The 25893-nt window shown below is 39.5% G+C and overlaps 1 protein-coding gene across 4 annotated transcripts in view; it reads right to left on the reverse strand.

Annotated features, from left to right (window-relative positions):
- HS6ST2 (heparan sulfate 6-O-sulfotransferase 2) overlaps positions 1–25893 on the reverse strand; it is a 291544-nt gene that overhangs the window by 19916 nt on the left and 245735 nt on the right. The window lies entirely within an intron of this gene.

Consider the following 25893-nt stretch of genomic DNA (forward strand, 5'->3'; position numbering starts at 1 on the left):
ACAGTCAGCCTTTGATAAATGCTTTGTAGTTAAGAGCTCCGTCTCTGGAGTCAGAGAGTTCTGGAAGCCAGCCCCAGCTTCTGTAACCTTGTACAAATTACTTAAGCTCTCTAAATCTTGGTTTCCTCATCTGTGAGCAGCCACTTCACAGTGTTGTGATTTTTCAGTGAGATGACCCATGTAGAGAGAGTGCTTAGCACCAGGCAGGACACCTGGGTCTGCATCCCACAATCAGTGGCTATTAATATAATTTTTTCTCTTACTGAAATGTGCAACCCTCTCAGGTTCCCTTTATCAACAACCCCACAAAGCCATTATCCCAGAAGCAAAAGGAATCATGTTAGGGAGGTATGTTAAATGCCGACTCTGACTATATTTACAATGACATCTATCCCATCAACATGTAGGGAAAAACAGTAACTGGTTTCAACTCGAACCCAATATATCTGTGGCCAGCACACTGAATGCCGCTGAAACCTCTGTTCCCTGAGCAGTGGTTTGTAGAGATGGAATAGTGGCAGTTTTTCATTTTCCAGAGTCCACTCACCCTTCCAAGAATCTCAATGCCTCATTGATTCATAATACAGTGCATAAAGATTTCATTTTTCCTGCCCACAGTGATACATTATGGAAGCAATCTGTTTTGCCACTGAAAAGTTTGCTTAGTAGAAAAATTTGGAGTTTTGACATTCAGGAAATTACAGTCATCTGTAAAACACGATTGATATGCCAAGGCTAACATTTTCATTGCACTTGCAGAGCCAGAATAACTATGGTAAAATATGTGTTGCCCCCCATACATTTTGAGATCTTTTAAGGAAATATTAGTTAACACTGAGAACCCCTCCCAGGGCTCCAGGACTACAATGACTATGCCAGTTAGCTAACTGCCATTCACAAGGATACCGCCAGTGACCAAACCAATAGTCTGGTTCTCAAACAAAGCAATGGCCCAACACTTCTGACCTGGCCTTGGGATGGAGGCTGAAGTTATGTTTTTGTGTGCCACCACGTTAGATATGAAATAGAACCAAGAAAAATTAAATAAAAAATTCCACCTCCTTTGTGGAATTGTTAGCCAGCCACAAAAGGCACAGGCATATGATAGGTAGAGCTAGAAGCTGAAGGCTTACAATAGAGAAATCAGTATTCTATATCTGCTTACATTTTAAATTTGCTCTCTATATTATTTTATGCTCTTTGTCTCTTTCTAGGTGCACTTTTCAGTGTTAAATGGCCTCGGAAGACCAAGTCTCTGGAACTATCCACCTGTTAAAAACTGACTGCTCCTATCATTCTGAAATCAAATGTTGAAATCAATTGAGTTGAGGAGTGCAGATGATCTTTATGACCGTATTGAGAGAGCTGTCCATCCAGAGTCAGGTTTGGCTAGGTTGAGGGGAAGTTTTTACTTGGTACTCATCCATTGAGACCCATGAGAAGCACACATGTAAACTGTGTGGTTCTCGAGGCAAAGGGACAGGTGCCACTGCCCTCGACATTGGAAATGGCTTAGAGTGGTTCCCTACCCAACCCTGGATCAGTTTCTTTAGGTGTTGACAAAAGCATTCTGCACAAAACAGGGTAAGTCTGACTCATGGATCAAGCACCCATAATCAGTTACAGTAAGGGCACTTTATGTGGTAGGCATGAGTCTAAGTGATTAACCTGTGGTACTTCATTTAATTATTATTACCACTTACAAGGCAAGTGACAGTATTATCTTCTTTTGATGGATGAAGACACTGAGGCATAGAAAAGTTGGACAACTCTCCCAAGTCACACAGCTAGTAAGAGGTAGAGCTGGGATTCAAACCTCCCAACAGGGTGACTTCAGAGCTCGTGCTCTTAACCTCTGTGTCATATAATGCCTTGCTTAAATATTTTTTTTATGGGGCAGTGGGGAGCCCTCTCTTGTCAGACTTGTGGCCTGGATTCTTCTTCAAGTGTCCCATGCCTGTGGTAGGAAGGCATTCTTATCCTCTTGAAGCTCTTGGCAAAAGTTGTTTTTCATATTTACAAAGCACTCTCCCCCTCTGTCTCCTGGCCCCCTTAAGCTACTTGTAGCTAACAGCTTAGCTTCATTAATTTCCTAATAGTGGATGAATAGATGTGAGAGGGGCAAGGCTAAGGTCAAGGATGGGGGAGGTGGAGAGATGGGTTCCAAAGATATAGTTTGGCAAAGGGCATGTCCACCTAGGATCATTTTGACCCTCCAGTGGGGGAATCCAAAGGAAAAGTGACTTCTCAAAAGGGTGTTGAAGATCCACTTGCCCTCCACCAGGCTTAAGGTTTAGGGGTACCCATATTCAGGGTTCCTGTGCCCCATTGCTCCCCTCTAGGCCTTATGTAAGCTGATCAGGCAACTGCCTGAGGGAAACTGAGACATAGTGAAGCAAAGAGGACTCATCATAAAGATAGAATGAGGGGATGTAGAAGTGGGAGAGGTGGAAAAGATGGAGGGGAAGAAAGGGGAGTCAGGAGGTCAGTAAGGACAAGAAAGGATGAAAAGAGAGTGGAGAAAAGAGTAGAGAGAGAGGACACCATAGAATAAAAAGGAAGAAGTGACATCAGAGGTGTCAAGGATATGAGAGGTGATGTCTCATCTCTTCCTACAGCTGTCCTTGGGTACTTGGGCACCACCAAAAGGCTCTTACATTGCATGGGGCTCCATCCAGATGATATTGCTCTTTCCTTCTCTGAGCTCCAAGTGCACATGGAGTCAGTACTTGCCTCTCTTCCTTGAATTTTTATACATGTGATTTTTTTTTTTTTTTTGGTCTGGAACTAGGCTGTACACTCCTTAGGGGTTGGGGCTGACTCGTACAGCATGATTTCTGTCCCCGAATCTCTCTCCACCATTACAGGAAATCCTCTGTGCATTGAGGTAACTGACATATTAAGCCTCTTACAGTCACTAGTTCATTTTTATTAGCACATGCTTTTATTAGAAAGTAAATGTCCTTACAGGTATGGGATACACAGGGAAATTTTCCATGGGAGGAAGGGCACCCTGTGGAGATTGCAGATGCTGGGGGGAGGGAACTCAAAAGACACCCTGGGAAGAATGGAGTAAGTACCCCAACACTTCACTCACCTAAGATTCCCCCAGAGTTTACCTATTGTATAAACCAAAAGATCCCAGGTATATGCACAACCTTATAAAATAATTTGTCTCTATTTATATGATATACACATGCATTCAACTTTAATAAATAGTGCTTAAATACTCCTAGGCATGAGTAAGAAAGCCTTTTGGAAGTCACTTCAAATCCTTTTTGGAAGTAGGCAGGATATTTAAAAAAAAAAGTGGTGCAAAAATAGAAAGCCTTTCCTCTTTTGTTTATCTTCAGGATGTCTTACAAATTGATTTAGAGGGCTCTATTACTCTGTGACTCACACATTTGGCTTGCAGCAGGTTTTGAAATCCAGAATCCATAAAAGGACCTAACATATTATGAGAAAATGGCAGGGGCACTCTTACCCAGAGGGTTCCTGTGCTCACCAATTGGCTTGCCGGCCTGCTGATCCTACCCAAAGCTATTCAAGTGCCCACTTCCTCCAGGGTGAGGCAAGTAACTGTCACTCCCAAGGATCCATTTTCAGATAAGACTCTCACAACCCCTACGGGTTGTCCAGAAGGGCAAGGATTTGGAAGACAGGCAAAAGACAGGCATCCATAGTGCCCTGATCCAACTTAATTAAGTCAGGCTTTTCTTTTCAGTCTCTCCTACTCCAAACTTACACTGACTGGGCCCATTTCTGTTTCATTGGTCTTCAGGACCTTAAGAAAGCAAGGCCTCTCTTAGGTGCAAGCCAGGGGGCTGCTCCAACACACCTCTCCCAGTAGCTTCCAGGCTGTTCTTTCTATCCCATCCCCCAGCACAGTCTCTAGCTTCATAGATTCAATCCCTTAGGCACTTAGCAATTTTCTTCATTCTGATCCCTAGTTTCTTTCACAACTCCCCTTATTGTTCTGTTTCTTCCACCTCCAGGGTGATCGATGACCCAATAGACATTTACATTTACAAAGCAATTGCATTTACATAAGATAACCCTTATCTACAGCCAAAAGAGGCACAAGTAAAATACATATATAATAGAGAGAATGCCTATTCATTACCCACATTTACAGGATAGACTGTTCTAGGAACTGGTGTATGAGGGGAGAGAGACCTGTAAAATTTATCACTTAAGGTAATCAATGAGTTCCAACTAATGCGCTCCACGCCTCAAGGTGAAAATATACCACATGTATGGGGAAAGCATATTTAGTCCTTAAAGTTCGCCAAATTTCATTTGAGCATTTATTGATTTCATGTAATACAGGATTATATAATCAGGAAGTCAGTAGCAACTGAAAATACCAAGTCTAGTTTTCACCCATCAGAGTATTTTGGTAATACCTAGTAAAGGCAAGAGACTCTCATTTAATTGAATTGGAAATGCAACATATATTAGCTTACAGAAACTTAATCAGTGTGATAAAATTAAGATGGGCCACTTAGACATACCATCCTGATTAAGGCACTTGCAAACACTCCACAATTATCAAAAATTTGTGGTGTTAATGATTTAAACTCAGGTTTTTTTCTCTGGGGATTCAGTCTTGGAACTTTTTTTTTACTAGACAATTAGAAAACTCCATCCTTTATTTTGAAAAACGTAACAGGATTATTGACATTAATTCTCAAAGAATGCAGAATAGTAAATAGCATGTGTTGGCGATTGTTTTTTTCTTTTAACATTCATTGCCTTTTCTTTAGGATGAGGATCATTAATCTCGAAGCTTTAGCTCTTAGGAGTGGTAATGAAGTTTGGCAATGGTGAAGTGACCATTTTTAAATGTATTAGGGGGGAACTCCACTTTTCTGCTTTGTGCAAAGCAGCTCTGGGTTTCCCTGAAAGGAGTTTGCTTATGGCCCTATTCAAAAACCACTTTGGTTGAACTGGCCTGTTGTCCTGGGTAGAAAACTACAGAATTAGGCCATTTCTTTTAAATGTGTTCTTAATAGACCATTATAAACACTAGCTTGGGAGATGTGAATTACCTCCCCACCTCCTTTAAAGCTCATCTTCCCAGCCCACCACCCTTAAAATGCTGCAGTAGTAAATTACCTGGGAAGAATCTCATGTTTCTAGCTCCATTATTTGTGCCAATAGTGGTGATAGGGAGTTGCCCAGCTACTTGTTTCTACTTTAGTCAGCAAAACCAGTCCCTTCATTGAATGGCACAGAAAATGGAGCTTCAAAGGGTGACTTTCTCAAGGTGGCAGTTAGTGAGGATCAGATCCAAAGCTAGGCCCCCAGTCTTTTGACTCTCTGGGTTTTATTCCTCATTGATGCTTGTTAAGTTCAGCTCAGTCTCTGTTAGGACAAATTCCAAGTCATTAGAATCTACCTTATTATTTTTAAAGATTTTATTTATTTATTCATGAGAGACACAAAAAGAGGCAGAGACATAGGTAGAGGGAGGAGCAGGCTCCCTGTGGGGAGCCCAATGTGGGACTGGATCCCAGGGCCCTGGGATCACGCCCTGAGCCAAAGGCAGATGCTCAACTGCTGAGTTACCCAGGCATCTCTAGAATCTGTCTTAAAAAGTTGGTCTACTGTTGACTATGAGACTCAGTTAATGAAGTAAAGGGCTACTGTGGGGTGAGGGGGAGAGGAAGATGAAGAGGAGGGGGATAGTGTGTTGAGATGAGGTAGGAGGATCTGACTTCCCACTGGCCTAGCAGTAGTCTGCTATAACCAAAGATGGTTACAAACAAGATGGTTCTGACAATCACCAAAAGTACCAGCAGGCACAGCTTCCCAGAAACTAGGTTTGGAAAGGCAGAGACAAGTGGTAGGTTAAAGAAACAAGCTTGTGGGGTTAAGAACATCCCGGAAGTGCTTCCTGCACTGTCTGTAATATCATGCGCTGATTTGGGTGGGTGGAGGTATGCAATGCTCCGTTCAATACTAAAATCCTCAACACAATGCTCTATGTTTAAAATAAGCCCAGTGATCTTTAAGGCTCAAGGAGAAGAATTTATTTATTATCTATTCATTCAAAAATTGGGCTAGGTCATTTTAACGTTTTCACATTTTGAGTTACAGGGCATTCACTTTCTGCTCTTGCAATTCCATGAAACAAATGAATAGGTCGTCTTTCCTGAGGTGTGTTGAAGACACTTTATTCTGTTTACTATGAACACTTTACAAAAGTGTCTCATATAAGTGCATATGCTGAAATGAGAGTCCATGATATACTCTGATATGCTCTGTGGAAGATAAAAGAATTACTCTTCCTTAAGGAGCCATAGCAATAAGTTAGCCAGAGATCAGCCAATGGGGAAAGGTAACAATAAGAATGAGAGCTGCTATTTCCAGAACTTTCTCTGTCTTTGCCCAGCATCCACAGTGCTCCAGCTATATCTCCAGTAGCCCCTTCTTTGAATAGCATACCACTTTGTTCCCTGGATTCTAGTTAATCTGTGTACACAAGCAGCTTCTCTACTAGAAATAAGATGTTTAAGAGTAATGACTGATTTTGTGCCTGTTTCAGCCCTACTCTCTACTCTCCCTTCCTCTGACATATACCTCTCTAATCTCACCCCACTCCAGCATCTGGAACTGTGCCCATCACACACTAAACACACAACAAACATTTGCTGACTGACTTAATGAATACATATCAGAAAAAAATGAATACATATCAGTACCTGGTTAAATGCTAAATGGATTCTGTTCAAGAAAAGGTGTGTATTTGGGGACCTGGGTGGCTCAGTCAGTTGAGTGTCCAACTCTTGGTTATGGCTCAGATCATGTTCTCAGGGTCCTGGGATTGAGCCCATGTTGGGCTGCCCACTCACTGGGGAGTCGGCTTGAGGATTCTCCCTCTCTGTCTGCCCCCTCCCCAAATAAATAAAATAAGTCTTATATTAAAAAAATAAAAGGGAAGGATGCTCTTAGGCTGCATCAGGAGAGACAGAAGAAGGAGTGGCATATTAATGGTGTTTTGCAATATGAGGAGTAACAATAATAACGTTTAATGAGCATAATTATGGACCAGAATATTTACAGAAGTTACCTCACTGAATCTGTCTTAGAGAGGGAGGTCTGATTATTCTATTTTCCAGATGAGGGAACTGAGGCTTAAAGAAATTAAGTAACTCATCCAAGGCACAAGAGCTTGGATATAAACCCATACTGACCTAATTCAAAAGACTGAGCTCTTTCCAATAAATCAGGATTTAGACAGGTATAATTGAAGGATGGAGGTCAATGAAGATTGGCACAACAGTATAAACTAAAGGACATTTGGCAGACAAAGAGGCATGTATAACCAAGGAGAGGGGAGGGCTGGAGCTGATGGTGACACAAGACAGTTGGTGATAGACAGGGTTGAATTAGTCAGTGAACATAAGACACTATATAGGGAGTTTTTAAAAAAGATGTTATTTATTCATGAGAGACACACAGAAAGAGAGCGAGAGAGCAGAGACATAGGCAGAGAGAGAAGCAGGCTCCATGCAGGGAGCCAGATGTGGGACTCGATCCTGGGACTCCAGGGTCATGCCCCGGGTGGAAGGCAGACGCTAAACCTCTGAGCCACCCAGGCATCCCTATATAGGGAGTTTTAAAATCAAAACAAAATTGAGTATAGGATTATATAAAACAATGAAGAAATATTAGGAAACCCATGGGCTTTCTCATGGCATTCAAATGAACAATACAGACTTTGGCCTGAACACCCCACCTAACTATTTTTGGAGAGAGGATGGCTTTGGCAATAAAAATAATCTTCTCCCCAAGTTGATGGTCTTTTCTTTTTCAACAGGTTTCATTACAGCCAAGCACAGAGGCCAATTTAAGGAAATGGAGAGGAAATAGTGTGTATTCAGTCTTCAGAGCAGAAGCTAGTTGAGGAAAATCACTCAAAACCTGAGCACTATTTTCCCTCTGAGTATTTCAGGATCTACCTGGGTTTATTTAGGCTGTAGTCTCAGTGAACAATCACCTGTCAGTCTGGTTTCTTTCATCTGTTCAGAGCAACTTGGCCACAGGAGGGAAAGTATTTCTATTTCTCTTCTCCTTCTTCTCCCCCGTCCCCTTCTTCTTCCTTCTCCTCCTCTTTTTTCGTTTTTAAGAACTTGCAGAATTGAGAAAGGAGGCTGCCACACTTCCCAAGAGTCAGAGCTGCTTTGCCTGTCCTTGGGGAGCCAGGCCATGGTGGCTAAAGACTGTTGTCCCACGCTATGCACTCTGAGTATTCCCAGGCTGGATTATCAAATTTATGCTGTGCATCAGGGCTTTAAAAAAAGTACTCTATGTTGGCAAATAGAACTTCAATTAAAAAAAAAAAACTACAAAAAAATTTAAAAATGTACTTTATTCAGACCTCAATATAAATAACAGATTAAGGGCAACCTGGGTGCCTCAGCGGTTTGGAGCCTGCCTTTGGCCCAGGCCGTGATTCCTGGAGTCCCAGGATCGGGTCCCACGTTGGGCTCCCTGCATGGAGCCGGCTTCTCCCTCTGCCTGTGTCTAAAATGGAGTCACTCAGAAAGATGTGGAGAGGAGGCCTGGAGTCTCATTATTACCACTTTAGACTCCCCATCATCCTGTTTCAGCAGGCACTGAGGTTCTGCTTCAGAGCCTAGACAGAACAACCACTGATCTACACAAAGGATGGGCATGATGAGTACACTGCAATGGCTCTGTGATCCCAGGTAGTTTCTTTAGACCTCTTTTAGCCTTTTTTTCCCATCTGCTGAAAGCCAAAATAGAAATGGAGAATGGTGCTGGGCAGGCAGATTCTCACCCAGGAAGCCTTTGCAGGGCAGGAGTTCGGGAGGGAGAAAAGTTTTTTCTCTTGGTACTCCTATGCCAGCACAAAATGCCTTGTAGACATTTGGAAATGAATGGTAATGCAGACTTCCATATCACAAGAGAGAAGAAAAAATAAACAGCTATCCCAATACTATGCATTTCTTCCTTGCAAGCAGGTGGGTGATAGAGACCTGGATACTCAGGTAAAGAAACCTCCAGTTGCCAAACTTAGCATGTTTACAGGGACAAAGCTGGTTATGTCTAACTACTCCTCAAAATATGAATGATAAAGGAGACTGGAGAAATGAATATTAGGGGCAACCACTGCAGACCTGGCATAAAGATGGTAGACTTTCTCAGGCAAAGACATGAACCTGTCGACTTCCCTTACGTGGACTCACACTTTCTCCCCCAAATCCTGAAAATCACTAGAAAGTGTATGTGTGCCTGGTTATTTTTTGGTGAGACCTGTAGAGATATGATATTGTTTGTTTTCATACCCTCCTAGAAATGCTAGGAGAGATGACAAGGATGATTTGCACTTCACAGGAGGAGGAGCAGTCTGGGGAGAGTCACGTGGGTATGGAGGGGCAGCATACTATTTTCTGACAAAGATGACAACTGAAGTCTTGAAGGTTCCATAGGCATGATTAGGGGAAATGAAGGTAGACATGCAGAGCTTCCCATTAAAGCCAGTGGAGCATGTGTTTCCTCCCCAACAATGATGAGAAAGAGAGACACTGCTGTTGAGCCACCTGGAGGCAAGCCTAGCACTCCTACTTTAGTCAGTTATGATCTTTGATGCTCCCAAAGCAAAACTCTTTATATTCCAAGGCTTGGGGAATCACTGGCCCAGGCTCAGCTCCACAATCCAGCCACACTTAGAGGTTGTCTCTGCTGAGGCACCTGGACACCCACTGTGAGGGGAATCTGCCAAATCGAATGTGATCCATGCCACCTAAGCGTGTGATCAGTTCCTGAACCAAAGTCATGGGGTGGTTTCAAGATTAAATTAGAAAACTCATGCATTTAAAGCACTTCAAATAGGTACACAGGAAGCACCCAATAAATGGTACTGCTCATTTTTCAATTCCTGGCCCTTGTTACTGTTGGCAGTGTTTTACTTACTCCTTTTGTTGGGAATGCATTCTGTAAGTTCTCTACCTGCTTGTCAAGAATGTTTTGTTAGTTTTTTTCTTTTTTGTTTTGTTGGTCAGGTACCTAAATTTATTTGATTCTGATTTCTGAGCAGCCTGATCTTGAGCTCTATGGAGGAGGGAAAATAATTTAGGATTTAGAGAAAAATGGGCCCTGGTTTCAATCATGGCTCTGCTACTTACCATCTCCGTGGTTTTGGGCAAAATATGTCATTTCTCTCAGCCTTAGTTTTCCCATCTGTAAGCTGTAGATATAATTTCTGCTTCATATGGTTGTTGGTAAAATTACATGAGGTAATGGATGAGAACACTCTTAGTGCACTATGAAATGCTATACAAGTAATGATTTTTTAATTTTTATTTATTTATTTTTATTATTAGGCATTTCAGGCTTACTCAGACTTGCTTCCCTCCTCCCTCATATGTATCTGCCAGTTCAATCTGAGCTTTGCAGACAGTCATGGCCAAACATATATCAGATCTGCCAGACTGCACAGGACTAGCCAACTGATCACTTTGATTAAATTATCCAGTCAAATCAAATAGCCTGTTTTCTCAATAATCCCTTTCTCCTGCCACATTCAACCCCACCCAAGTGACCCAACAGTAGCTTGTGATATCACATACACATATCCTCCAAGCAACATGATGTTCCAGGACCATCTTCACCACCCGCAAAGTTTCTAAGGATTCTAGGCACTGTGCACAGATAATTTGTGCTTCAAATGTATGTGTCACCTTAGTCATCCAGTACAAATGCTACTTCAAGCAAGCACTACCAGATGGTGGTCTGAATTTGACAGCATCACCAGCATTTTCCAGACAAAATTTATAGTTTCATCATCAGTGAGTTGAGTTCTGTCTCATTTTTCTTTTTCATTTAATCTTTAGCAAGCAACCATCCTGAAAACCCAAAGCATGTTGTGTCATGAAGTAACAGCCACTGACCAATGATGTTTTATTTCTGTCCTCCCTGCTCATGATACAGCATGCAGAGTAATGGAAGTGTCAGCGCCAGGTGCTGGTAGGGGAGTCTCAGATAAAATCATCCTTATCTTCAAGTTGGAATACTAAAGAGAAGGTGAGATTTCACATTTCATAGCCCCTGCAAAACCTTCTCAATACTGATCAATACTATTCCCTTTGAAAAAGGCCACCAGCAGCAGGACCAGTCATCTCACCTTTGTGAACCTAGGTCTACTACAGTCTCTAAGTACAAAGGGCATCTCCAGAAAGGATGGATGAATTTAGTCTCATGGGACAAGCACAGGCATGGTCAGAGTCTTGGCTCCATCACCTATAAGCTATGTGGCCTGGAACATTCCAAAGTCATCTCCGATTCCTTGTCATAAAAGGAGCTTTATTTAAAAAAAAAAACCTTTGCTTTATAGGCCTATTATAATGATTAAACAAGATAATATTATGTAAAGAATCTTGAACAGTGCCTGAAACATAGAGAGCACCCAATGTCACTTTTCAGTGAGGTCTTCCACAACCACTATTTAAATTTACACATTTCCTGCCTGCACCACTCCTCATCCCCCTACCATGTCCCTTTCCCCACTTATGAGTTATTCCTTTTTAAAATACTGTAGATTTTATTTATTTGTTTAATAACAGTATTCTTCCACAAGAATAGGAATAAAGGCAGGGAATGTTGTCTGTTTTGTTATTTGCTGTATCCTCAGAGCCTACAACAGTACCTAGTACCTAGTAAGCACTCAACAAAATGTTTGAATGAAGGGAGAATTTAATCCTCTAGAAAATTCTATGAAGCAGGCATTATTCTCTTTTTACAAGTGAAGAAACTGATACACGGAGAGATTAATTTGCCCATGGAAGTGTTGGGATTTTAAAGAAGCTCCAGAGTGTGCCATCTTAACCATTTTACTATACTGTTGCTTTTCAAGAACTCATGAAGGGAGAGAGGGGGCAGAAGCGAGAGAGGAAGAAAGCACAAATAAGAAAATGAGAATAATGGGAATAATGTATGAGATTCTATAAACTTTAGAGTTCTTCATTTTGTTTTTTTTGCTTTTTGTTCTGCACCTCTGTGAATAGGATCTACTTTTTCTCTGATGCAATTTCTGTGCAGTACTATGGGAAACTAGCTTTGGTTATGTGATAAAGGTAGCAATCAATCTTTTGTCCCCAAGTTGCATCTTTAGAGAACACTATCATTGTTCAACTATCACTCTATTGTTAAATGTGTCTTTTTACAATGTTAAATTGGTGGAAATGATTTGCACAACAAAAAAATCATACCTATTCAGCACTGTACTAGAGGTTCTGGCCAGTGCAATAAGGCAAGGAAAAAAGGCATCCATATTGGAAAAGAAGAATGAAACTGTTCTTATTTACAGAGACATAATTGTCTATGCAGAAATTCAAAGGAATCTACAAAAAAAGCTCCTGAAACTAATAAGTGACTTTAGCAAGTTCATAGGACACAAGATTGATATAAAAAAAATTGATTGTACTCATATATATGAAAGGTAAGCAATTAGAAATTGAAAAAATACTATTTCCCATAGCATCAAAGTATGAAATATTTAGGGATATGTCTGACAAAAGATATGAGTGACATGTACACTGAAAACTATAAAACATTGCTGAGTAAAATAAAAGATCTAAATAAATGGAGAAATACCATGTGTTCGTGGCTTGGAAGATCCAATTTTGTTAAGATGTCAGTTCTTCCCCAATTATTTTAATTGAGGTATAATTGACATATAACATTATATTAGTTTCAGACCTACACCACAATGATTTGACATTTGTATACACTGCAAAATGATCACCTCAATAAGCCTGGTTCCATTACCATATGAAGTTACATAATATACATTAAAATATTATTGACTATAGTCACCATACTATACATTACATACACACGTCTCATTTATTTATAACTGGAAGTTTCTACCTCTTGAACCCCCCCTATTTTTGCCCACCTCCAAAACCAACTTCACTATAGCAATAAATGTTCTCTGCATCTATGAGTTTTGTTTGTTCATTTGTTTTGTTTTTTAGATTCCATGTATAATTAAAATTGTATGGTATTGGTCTTTCTCTGCCCGACTTATTTCACTTAGCAGTATACCTTTAAGGTCTATCCATGTTGTTGTGAATGGCAAGAATTCATTCTTTTTTGATGCCTGAGTAGTATTCCATTATATAGACATATATCACATCTTCTTTATCCACTCATCCATCAATTGATACTTTGTTTCCATATCATGGCTATTGTAAATAATGCTGCAATGAACATAGGGGTGCATATATCTTTTCAAATTAGTGCTTTTATTTTCTTCAGATAGAGACCCAGAGGTGGAACTGCTAGATCATGTGATAGTTCTACTTTTAGTCTTTAAAGGAACCTCCATACTGTCTTCTACGGTGGCTTCTCCAATTTACATTCCTACCAACAGTGCACAAGAGTTTTCTTTTCTCCACATTCTTGCCAACACTTGTTATTTCTTGTCTTTTTGATAATAGCCATTCTGGCAGGTGTGAAATGATGTCTCATTATGGGTTTGATTTGCAGTTTCCCAATGATTAGTGGTGTTGAGCATCTTTTCATGTGCCTGGTGGCAACTGAATGTCTTCTTTGGAAAAATGTATATTCAGATCTTCTTCCCATATTTTAATTTGACTTCTTTTTAGTTGAGTTGTATGGATTCTTTATATATTTTGAATATTAACCCCTTATCTGATGTATGATTTGCAAATACCGTTTCCATTCAGTAGGTTGCTTTTTCACTTTGCTGATGGCTTCCTTCATTGTGCAGAAACTTTTTAGTTTGATGTAGTCCCATTTGTTTATTTTTGCATTTGTTTCCATTGCCTTTGCAGTCAGATTAAAAAAAAATCACTAAAAGCAATGTCAATAAGCTTACTGCTTGTGTTTCCTTCTAGCAGTTTTTGTGGTTTCTAGTTTCATATTCAAGCTTTTAATCCATTTTGAATTAATTTTTGTGTATGGTGTTTAGTTGTTCAATTTCATTCTTTTGCATGTGGCTGTTCAGTTTTCCCAGCACCATTTATGGACGAGAATATCCTTTTCCCATTGTATATTCTTGCCTCTTTTGTTGTAAATTAATTGACAATATATGCATGGGTGTATATCTACCTATAGATATGTCTATCTATAGATAGCATGGGCTATCTATTCTGTTCTATTGACCTACATGCTGTTTTTAGGCCAATATATCATACTGTTTTGATTACTATAGCTCTGTAGTATATTTTGAGATCAGGGAGTATGATGCCTCCAGGCTTATTATTCTTTCTCAAGATTGTTTTGGCTATTTGGGATCTTTTGTGGTTTCATACAAATTTAAGGATTATTTGTTCTATCTCTGTGAAAAATGCCATTGAGATTTTTATAGGTATTGCATTGAATCTACACATTGCTTTGGGTAATATGGACACTTTAACAATATTAATTCTTCCAATCCATTAGCATGGAATATATTTCCATTTAGCTATGTATTCTTCAAATTCTTTCATCAGTTTTCAGGGTACTGGTCTTTCACTTCCTTGGTTATATTTATTTTTAGGTATTTTATTCTTTTCTATGTGATTTTAAATGGGATTGTTCTATCAATTTCTCTGATACTTTATTGTTAGTGTATAAAAATACAACAGATTTTCATATATTAACTTTGTATTCTGCAATGTTGCCAAATTCATTTATTAGTTTTAAGAGTTTCTTGGTGGAGACTTTAGGGTTTTCCATATATAAAGTTATGTTATCCTCCAATGGTGACAGTTTTACCTCTTCCTTTTGGGTGCTTTTTATTTCTTTTTCTTGACTAATTCCTCCAGCCAGGATTTTCAATACTATGTTGAATAAAAGTGGTGAGAATGGGCATCCTTGTCTTGTTCCTGATCTTATAGTGAAAGCTTTCAGCTTTTCCCCATTGAGTATGATGTTAGCTGTTGCCTTGTCATATGTGTTTCATATTATGTTGAGATATATTTCTTTTATACCCACTTTTTATTTTAAAGATTTTATTTATTTATTCTTGAGACAGAGAGAGGCAGAGACACAGGCAGAGGGAGAAGCAGGCCCCATGCATGGAGCCTGACGTGGGACTCAATCCCGGGTCTCCAGGATTATGCCCTGGGCTGAAGGTGGCACCAAACCACTGAGCCACCCGGGCTGCCCTTATACCCACTTTGTTGAGAGTTTTTACCATAAATGGATGTTGAATTTTGTCAGATGCTTTTTTCTGCATCTATTAAGATGATCATATGATTTTAATCTTTCATTTTGTTAATGTGGTGACTCTCGTTGATTGCTTTGTTGATGTTGAACCTTCCTTCATTCCTAGAATAAATCCTACTTGATCATGGCATATAATGTTTTTAATGTATTCTTGAATTTGTTTTGCTAATATTTTGTTGGGGATTTTTGCATCTGTGTTCACTGGGGATGCTTGGTCTATAATTTTCTGTTTTGTGGTGTCCTTGTCTGGTTTTGATATCAGTGTAATGCTGGCCTCCTAAAATGTTTGGAAGCATTCCTCCTTCTTCAATTTTTTGGATGAATTTGAGAATAAGTGTTAAGTCTTCTTGAATGTTTGGTATAATTCACCACTGAAGCCATCTGGTTCTACACTTTTAGTCTCCTTGCTAGTAATAAATCTATTTAGATCTTCTTTCTTCATGATTCAGTCCTAGAATTGTGTGTTTCTAGGAATTTATCTATTTCTTTTAGGTTTTCCAATTTGGTGGCATATAAATGTTCATAGTAGTCTTTTATGATCCTATTTCTTTGGTATCAATTTTAACTTCCCCTCTTTCATTTCTGATTTTATTTATCTGAGCCCTCTCTCTTTTTTCTTAGTGAGTCAGCTAAAGGTTTATCAATTTTGTTTACCTTTTCAAGAGCCAGCTCTCAGTTTCACTGATCTTTCCTTTTGTCTTTTTAGTCTCCATTTCATTTATTTCTGCTCAGGTCTTTATTATTTCCTTCCTTCTAATAACTCTGTGCTTTGTTTGTTCCTTTTTCTATAGTTCCATTAGATTGTTTATTTGAGATTTTTCATGTTTCTTGAGGTAGGCCTGTATCTCTATGAACTTCCCTTTTAGAATAGCTTTCACTGCATCCCACTGATTTCGGTATGTTGCATTTTCATTTATCTCTGGGTATTTTTGGTTTCTCCTTTGACTTCTTGTTGATCCATTGGTTGATCAATACCATGTTTAATCTCTATGTACTTGTGTGATTTTTCCAGTTTTATTTTTGTGACTGATTTCCAGATTCATACCATTGTGGTTTGAAAAGATGTTTGATATAACTTTAATCTTCCTAAACTTATTGAGGCTTATTTTATCATATAACGTATATTGTATCTTGGAGGATGTTTCATGTGCACTTGAGAAGAATACGTATTTTGCTGCTTTTGGATAGAATGTTCTACATATATCTATTAACTCCATCTTGTCTAATATATCCTATGTGTCCTTTAAGGTTGAAGTTTCTTTATTGATTTTCTGTCTCGATTATCTATCCATTGATGCAAGTGAAGTGTTAAATTCCCCTACTATCATTGTATTGCTGTTGATCTCTCCTTTTGGTCGGTTAACATTTGTTTTATATATTTAGGTGCTCTTATGTTGGGTGCATAAAGATTTATAACTGCTATACCTTCTTGCTGGATTGATTCCTTTATCATTATACCATGCCCATCTCTGTCTTTTATTACAATTTTTATTTTAAAGTCTATTTTATCTACCCCAAAGTGTAGCTACCTCAGTTTTCTTTTGGTTTCCATTTGCATGAAACATCTTTCTCTATCCCTTAACTTTCAGTCTGTGTGTCCCCTTCTATCTGAGGTAGGCTGCAGGTAGATGGATCTTGTTTTTTTAATTCATTCAGCCACTTTGTCTTTTGATTACAGAATTTTGTCCATTTACATTTAAAGTAATTATAGATAAGGTATGTACTTATTACCAGTTTGTTGTTTACTGGCTGTTTTGTTGTTCCTCTCTGTTTCTTTCTTCTTCTCTTGCTCTCCTTCCTTGTAGTTGATGCCTTTCTTTAGTTTTATGTTTAGGTTCCATTCTCATTATCTTTTGTATATCTACTATAGGCTTTTGCTTTGTCATTACCATTAAGCTTACATATATCAGTCTATATATGTATCAACATAGACTGATGGCAAGTTAAGTTTGAACACATTCTAAGGGGATCCCTGGGTGGCACAGTGGTTTGGCGCCTGCTTTTGGCCCAGGGCGTGATCCTGGAGACCCGGGATCGAATCCCACATTGGGCTCCCGGTGCATGGAGCCTGCTTCTCCCTCTGCCTGTGTCTCTGCCTCTCTCTCTCTTTCTCTCTCTCTCTGTGTGTGTGACTACCATAAATAAATAAAAAAAATTGAACACATTCTAAGATTTTACATTTTTTACTCCCCCATACACATGTGACACAATGATGTCACATTTTATATCTTTTATTTTGTGTATCCCTTAATTAATTATTGTAATTTAGTTATCTTTACTAGTTTTACTAGTTTTGTGTTTTAACCTTCATCTAGTGTTATAAATGATTACTACCTTTAATGCATATTTACCTTTGCCAGTTGGATTTTTATTTTTGTATGTTTTCTTATTACTAATTAGCACCTTTCTTTTCAACTTAAAGAAATCTGTTTACATTTCTTGTATGGCTGGTTTTGTGGTGGTGAACTCCTTTAGTTTCTCTTGTCTCTTTCCTTTAATTGTGAATGATAACCTTGCCAGGTAGAATATTGTTAGTTAGAAGTTTTTTGTTTTTGCTCCTTTGAATATATTATGCCATTTCTGGCCTGCAAAATTTCTGCTGAAAAATCAGCTGACATTCTTGTGGGCGGGGGGAGAGGAGGGTGTTCCTTGTATATAACAGGTTCTTTTTCTCTTGCTGCTTTTAAGATTCTCTCTTTAGCTTTAATTTTTGACATTTTAATTTGACACTTTATGGCTCTCTTATTTTGACTTCAACTTATTTGGAACTCTCTAGGCTTCCTTTATCCGGATGTCTGTTTCTTTTCCTAAGCTAGGGAAGTTTTCAGCCATTATTTCTTCAAATAAGTTATATGTCCCTTTCTCTCTCTTTTTCCTTCTGGGACCCCTATTATGTGAATATTTTCCTACTTGATGTTGTTCTATAGGTCTCTTAAGCTATCTTCATTTTTAAAAATTCTTTTCTCTTTTTGCTGCTCTGTTGGGTGGCTTCTTTCTCTCTCTCTCTCTCTCTCTCTTTGGCTTCTACTCTCTTAACTTCCAGGTCACTGAGCCTTTCTTCTACTTCATTTAGTCTGTTGTTGAGCCCCTCTAACATACTTTGAAGTTCAGTTATCATATTCTTTAGCTCCATGACTTCTGTCTGGTGCTTTCTTATATTTTCTGTCTCTCTGCTGAAGTTCTCTCTGTGGTCATTCATTCTTCTGAGATCGGTGAGCATCTTTATAACCATTTCTCTGAACTCTTTATTTAGTAAATTCCTTATCTCCCTTTTATTAAGTTTTTTTCCTGCGGGTTTATCTTCTTTCAGTTGGAGCATTCCCCCCTTGTTTCCTCATTTTGTTGTACATTCTGTGTTTGTCTTGTGTATTAGGTAAACCACCAATCTCTCCCAGTCTTGAAGGAGTGGTCATAGGAAAACAAAGAGTGTGTCTCATTCTGCTGTCTACAGCCCCCTGGAGGCAGTAGCCTGCCAGGAACTGTCTCTTCAATTGTTTCGGTTCTGTGGGGCATAGAAACATAAGCCCCCCTGGCCACCAGAGCCAGGTCTTCAAGGAGCATTCCCTATATGGGTTGCGTGCACTTATTTGGTTTGGCTGGGTCACAGGGGAGCACGTGGTTGTGGCAAGCTCACCCAACAGGTTTGGTTGGGCAGGGTCATGTGGTACAATAGTCCAGGGCATGCAGCAATAGCAAGATAGAAGGAGAGTGCAGATATGGCACCTTCAAGTGACCCCATCAGCAGAGAGAGTTCCAACACATCCCTGCGCCTTCAGCAGACACTTTACAATTAACCAAAAAATCTCCTTCACACACGGTCTAAGCATTTTTCAACCTGCTGCTTTTGCCATGGGCCCCAGGCAAATGAGGCTGTAAGAGCCTGTTAAGTGCAGTCTCAGTTTCCTCCAGCCCTTTGGGTCTCCTGACTATAAGCTGTGTTGGTTTTCAAAACCAGATGTTTTGGAGGCTTGTCTATCTAGAGCAGTTCCCAAGGGTTAGGTTTGCCAGGTGTGGGGCTCAAACTCAGGGATATGCTCTATATTTGTGAGATTCCACCTGTCTGTGGGTTGCCATGCCCACAGGGGTGGGTTTTTTGGCAAGACTATGTCTCTGTCTCACCTTCTCATCTCAATCTGGCCTTTTTACCCTTTGCCGTGAAGGAAGTATTCAGCTTGTTTACAGGTCTTTTTCAAAGAATTTTTCTATATGTAACTATAGATTTGGTGTTTCCATGGGAGAAAGTGAGTTCAGGGTTTTCCTATACTGCCATCTTAAGCCACCCTCTCCCAAGATTTGATATATAAATTCAACACAATCCCTTCCAAAATCCCAGATGGCTTTTTTTTCTTTCCCTGTAAATGTATAGGCTGATTCTAAAATTCATATGAAAATATAAAGGACCTAGAATATCCAAAACAACTTTGAAAAGGAAGAATGAAGTTGGACTCACACCCTCTGATTTCAAGACTAATATAAACCTAGGGTGGTCAAGACAATGTGGAATTGGTATAAGGATAAGCATATCCATTGACTGAGAATCTAGAGGTAAAAAAACAAAGAATTTAGAAGTAGATCCATATATATATATATATATATATATATATATATATATATATATATAATCAGTCTAGAAGTATATATAAATAAATAAATATAATATAATATCAACTGTTTTTTGACAAACGTACCAAAGTAGGCCAATGAGAAAGATATTCCTCTAGTGAAATGGTACTGGAATGAGTGGATATCCATATGCAAACAAAATTAAAATAAAAATCTAAAAAACCTTTGATCTTGACCTTGCACCATATGAAAAAATTTCACTCAAATTGAATAATTGTCTTAAATGTAACACCTAAATCTGTATAAAACATCTAGAGGAAAACACAAGTATAAACCTTTGCAACTTTGAGTTAGGCAAAGATTCCTTAGATATGATACCAAAAGCATAATCCAGAAGAGAAAGAACCGATAAACTGAATTTTATCAAATTAGAAAGTTCTGGTCTACAAGTTAAATGTTTCTACATTCCAGGTTTTTAGCCACTGATGGGTTTATAATAATAATTTAGATAGCACATCAGTTTTGCCCCATGTTCCCATACTTTCATAGTACTGGAAACCATAGTGAGCCATGTTTAATAGGTTAGTTTTCTGAAAAACACAGATTTGGCCTGGAGACATTAGAAAATGCCTCTTATTTAGCCTCTGTAATTTCCTCAGCTCAGAAAGAGCTGGTTTGAGAACTAACAATATTGAGGTGAAAGATCAGATGTAGCATTGACAGATGGATGGATAGACAGACAGATGGGAAGAGGAAGCGAAGGAGGGCAGAAGAAAGAGAGACAGAGACAGAGATTTATTACTTGTAGGCAAATAAGGGAGTCCTGTTTAACATCACTCTTCCTGGCCTTCCTAGGTTTTCTTGAGCGGGAGAGCAGGAGTGGAATTCTAGCTAGTACCTGGGAACTGGACATAACTCAGCTATGCCAGAGCAATGCAAGTGACAGTTCTCAATCTTTTTAAAAAGATTTTATTCATTTATTTATGAGAGACACAGAGAGAGATGCAGAGACATAGGCAGAGGGAGAAGCAGGCTCCTCACAGGGAGCCTGACGCGGGACTCGATCCCCAGACCTAGGATCACGCCCTGAGTCGAAGGCAGGCGCTCAACTGCTGAGCCACCCAGGCATCCCTGAGAGTTCTCAATTTTGTATATTTCAGAGGCGAAAAGAGAGTTACCAAGGTCCACTGTTCTAGGGAGCGCTATGTTGACTCCATGGTTTTGTATGACAGGTAAGAAGGGAGAAAGATGGCTCCTGCTTTCCAAAGCTCCATTAACAGAATCAGTCTTCTTGATTAAGCTGTAGAACCATGACTAGCATGGACAGTCAGGTATTTGGGGGGCATCTATTATGTTAGTAAGTATACTCTTCATCTTAACCATCACAGAGATGCATGCAGAACTGCTAGAAAATGTTTCCATGGCTGAACTATTTCTTCCTGGATCTACTACTAATTTCTTATCTAACTTAATCTGCAGAAATTATTTATGTGATGCTAGTGGTGTTGGGGCTTCTGCTTTCCCATTTCCAGAGTTGGCAAAGCAGATAACCATGCAAGCTGTACCATCCAGAGCTCTCATTTGGTCAGAATCATATTGGCCAGGTCACCGTGTTCCCAGCTGCAATAGGTTGGCAGCTGAAGCAAGCATAATCACTAGGTGACATTATTAAGCACTTATCCTGTGCCAGATACTGGGAGATTCTTACTTAGATTATGGCATTTCATCATCACAATGGCCTAATGAGATTGGTACAAAGGTAATCAGTGGTGAAGCCAGGATTCAAATCCAGGTCTCTGATTCCAAAGCTGATGTCCCTTTGAATACACACAAAGCTACACGATTAATTTATTTCAAGCGATCTTTGAAAAGCCCTGTGCTGTAGCCATTAGCTCTAGGTTAAACCTCAAAGTATGTCCAGCCTGTGTGTTATTTACCCCTTGTTATTGGAAGTCTTTTTCAAATATCTTAGGCTACTTTCCTGCCTTATTAATGAATGCACTTTCTGGAATAGATTTGATTTTTTTTGTTATGACCGAAAGTCTCACACTATCCCGGATAGGGAATATTGGAGGAAAAGGCAATTAAGCTACAAGTGAACTGATTCTCAGGTACAGTTGACTAAAAGCCACTTTTAGGAATGCATTCTGACATCAGTTTATGCTTCTGTCATTTGTCTTTTTCTACAAAGGAGCAACTACAGAGAAAGACAGAGATAGAGATTGCAGTCAGTTTAACAGTTCGGTTTGTCACAAGACTTTGTGATACTAGATTTAGTCTCATAGCTAAACTAAGGCACCAGTAACATCATCAGCAGGTAAAACTACAGGAACTATTTGACAAGTTGAATACTTGGCCACCTGATTGTTATGTTCATATAGCACACAAACATTTTGAAGTGAATGTCCCCCCCACACACACACAGTTTCATACAGAGAGGCAAAACTGGGGGTTTTAGCAATAGTCACAGACTACTGTGAAATGCTTGGCTCTCAGTTAGAGGACATGACACACTCATGAGATCATGGTGTGCAGGATTCAGACTCCAGGGATACACATATAAACAGCTGAATCTGAACATATAACTGCACCATGCTGAGTCCATACAGAACAAACAAGACTTCACTTCTTTTTAAAGGTGGAAAGTTTTTCATTTGGCTCCTAACAACCAAAGCCAAAGGAGTGTTGGTGTGTTTAGTTTATTTATGAAGCTATGTGCTCCTAACTGCTCTCATCTAGAGACTGCTAAATAGATAAACAAGTCTGCTTATTATGAGACAATTCTGGCAAAGACAGGTTTGAGTCCATCTTCCTGTGGCATCTGCTACTAGGGTCAGCTCCAGGCAGATTTGTGAAGTGAGCAAGGTTGACTTGGTCCTCATATTCCCCTTCTGTACTCCTTTGTCTCTATTTTAGCATTCCTCCCTCCCTGGCTTAATTAATTTAAGCCAACATTTATGGTACTTAATTCAACAATTATGGTATCATTTACCAGGCACTGTGCTTGGGTTCTCTGCCCTGGTCCTGTAATATTCATCGCCTTCACTAGTGTTTGAAAATAGAACTTACTTCTTATCATTCCATAGCCTAAGACTATGGAAAACATTTCAGGCTGAGGGGCTGCTTAGTTTCCATAGTGGTCTGCAACTGCCTGAAATCTAGTTTTTTAATTGATGCCTCTAAATGTTACACACACACACACACACACCCTCAACCTTGGTTGACTGATTTGAGGGATATCTATGAGTTCTCTTTATTGCTGTCTTGATGATGGGGCATTAAAGGTTCAAGATCCCTCAACAATAATGTTGAGAATGGGTGACTGTCCAAACATAACCAGAATGATGTTAGTTTAGAGCAAAAGGAAAGTGTTTGAAAGTACACACTATTTCCTTTCATCATCACTACTGCTACATTTTTTAAAAAGTGGATTGATTCTAATTTCTCCCCAAAGAGAAATTACTTCCCCTGAAGTCTCCATTTTCACAGTGGCTGCCAGAGCCTACTCACATGTCATGGTATATGGAGAGAAGAGCACTCAGGTGGACATCCTGAGACCAGGCTCCAAGACTCCTTTGGTGTGATTATCTGAAGTACCTTGCTATCTAGGAGAAGAATTGTAGAATAGATGGTAGTAAGAAGAGCAGGTGACAAATATTAGAAGACCAGGATTCTAGGATGACCTCTGCTACTTGGGGAAAATGACTGACCCTTCTTGAGTCTCAGTGTCCTTATCTGTCCAGCAAAAGGGTTGGTCTCATGTAAAGCGTATTCTGATACAAAATGAAAATTCATAACAGCTTCTTGTCATTGCCATGCATGCTCAGCTGTGACAGTTTAAGTGCTTGCTAAGAACAACCCAATGGGTTAGCAAATGCATTGATTCTGGCATGATGTGTTTCACAGAATAACATATTAACATTACCAAAGGGAACCAAATGTGTGGTTAAATGTAGTGGTCTGGCCTGGTTAGTCATGGGTCAATCTCTATAAAACCTATGCTTCCTGATATCAGAGTTATGGCTCTGTACTGATTTTTCTTTCTGCTTTGTCAATTTGGCTCAATGTTGGCATAGAAGAAAATGCATGTATCTCCCTGAAAGTCACTGCCAGGATAGTCTGGCTCTGCTGCTCAGATATATCCCATTCCATCTGCTCTTCCCTGAAACACAGGGCTGGCTACCCAGCTTCAGATCCAGGCAACAAAACAGAGCAAGCAGAAGTCACAGAACTTTCAAGCTGTAGGCTTTTAAAGCTAATCTGAATGCTTCACTGCATCTCTCTTGGCCCCCAATGGATTGGAGTCTCCCAAAAAGGGCAGAATTGGCCATTTGGTTTTAGTTTTGACCCAATTCACAGCTCCAACTTGTTCTTATCAATGTTAGGGGATTCTATCTTTGTGACTTCCTTTTCTTTTCCTCTTCTGACCTAGCTTTGCTACCTGAGGGGGTAAGTGGGCAAATGAAAGGGTTCAGGGGTCTCTTCTCAGAAGTCTTCATTGATATCCCCACATGACATCTTCTTCACCACAATCCTGGCGTTGGTTAGGGGTGACTATTTGGGCTCTAACAGGACCCAGTGACTGCTTCATTGTAAATACTATCTTGTCATCCTGTCTCCTCTCCTCCCCACAAGGAGACTGTGAAGTCCTTGAAGGCGTGTATTATATCTTGTATTTGTCTGTACAACCCCAGGATTTAGCACAATGGCACAAAATAAACACTCAATGTATTTGAGTTATCATCTTAAAGTAATAAAAATCAAAAAAATTAATTTACCAAAAATGTCCATTTGGAGACCTCGTGGAGGCACATACTATCCTCTCCAATTTCCTCATGTATAAAACAGAAATAATAATAGTGCCTATTTCATAAGCTTCTGGTGTTGAGGATTAATGAGACAAAATTGTCAAGTGCTCAGTACAGAGGTTGGCTGAGAGCATGCACTCTACATATAAACTTCCCAAAAGTTGATGGGACCTAAGTCAGATCAATGGACCTGGCACACATAACCATGAAAAGAATAGTGGAGAATTTTTTAGTTTTCATTAATAACAAAAATAATGAAGAATAATGAGGAATTACCTTAATCTGTGAGTCACATACACAGCAACTAAAAGGCACCCAGCTCAGAATGTGTGAGGAGGGAGGCCATCATGGTGACAGAAGCTTGGAATGTGTCCAAATACAGCAAGTGCTCTATAAGATCACGTTTATTTACTTAAGAATGTATTTATGTGGGCCTCCTACTGTTCACAACCTGAGTATGGTATCAGGTATGCATTTTCTGTGTCATCTGAACTCAAATTCGACCAATGCTCCCTTTGTGGCTCACACTGAGATTCTTCACTCAAAAGGTAAGAGACTAGGTCCCTCTAAATCCAAAAGAAACCAAACAGTGCCCCTTTCAAAGTGCAACAGCAACCACAAGCATCCTTCATGAAACATCAGGGTCTAATAAATGGAGATGGTGCCCTACAGCTGTCAGCATGATAGGTGTGTACAAGGGGCCCAGGGGCGGCCTGCCATTTCTGCAAGCATGGGGCTAGAAGCAATTTTCCAGCGCCATATCTGCTAACTGAGAGTGCACACTGACAGTGAATCAGGACTCATTTGGAAACATTCATCTGCTGGGGACTGTGTGCATCAATTCCCTTCCTTCATAATTTATACAGCATTTTGATTGTAGTGTGTGGTGATAAATAACTGAAACGAGTTATAAGTGCTCGTAGATTTAGTCTTATGTCTTCAGCGCAGCTTTTTATATTCTCTAAGATAGCCCACATTCAACTTTATATGCAAACCTGAAATGGGATTCAAGAGGAAAAGAAATGGGGGAAAAAGGCAACCAACAGAACTTTCATTTTGGGAATTGACTATAAGATCATATTTAAAATGCAGCATTTATGGTCCAACACTGAATACACAAAATATATGAGCATTACAAATTCACCTTTCATTGCAAAACCATGCTCTTGTACTGACATATCTTATTGCTAGATTAGAGTTTTTAGCATGATTAAGGCATCTTTCATCTTCTCCTAGATGCAGGCTGGGTACTCCTTCTGGGCTGTATTTCTACCTATCACAATGCCCTATGCCACTTAGAGACATGGCCTACAGA

The sequence above is a fragment of the Vulpes vulpes genome, chromosome X (assembly GCF_048418805.1).
Source record: "Vulpes vulpes isolate BD-2025 chromosome X, VulVul3, whole genome shotgun sequence".
NCBI lineage: Eukaryota > Metazoa > Chordata > Mammalia > Carnivora > Canidae > Vulpes > Vulpes vulpes.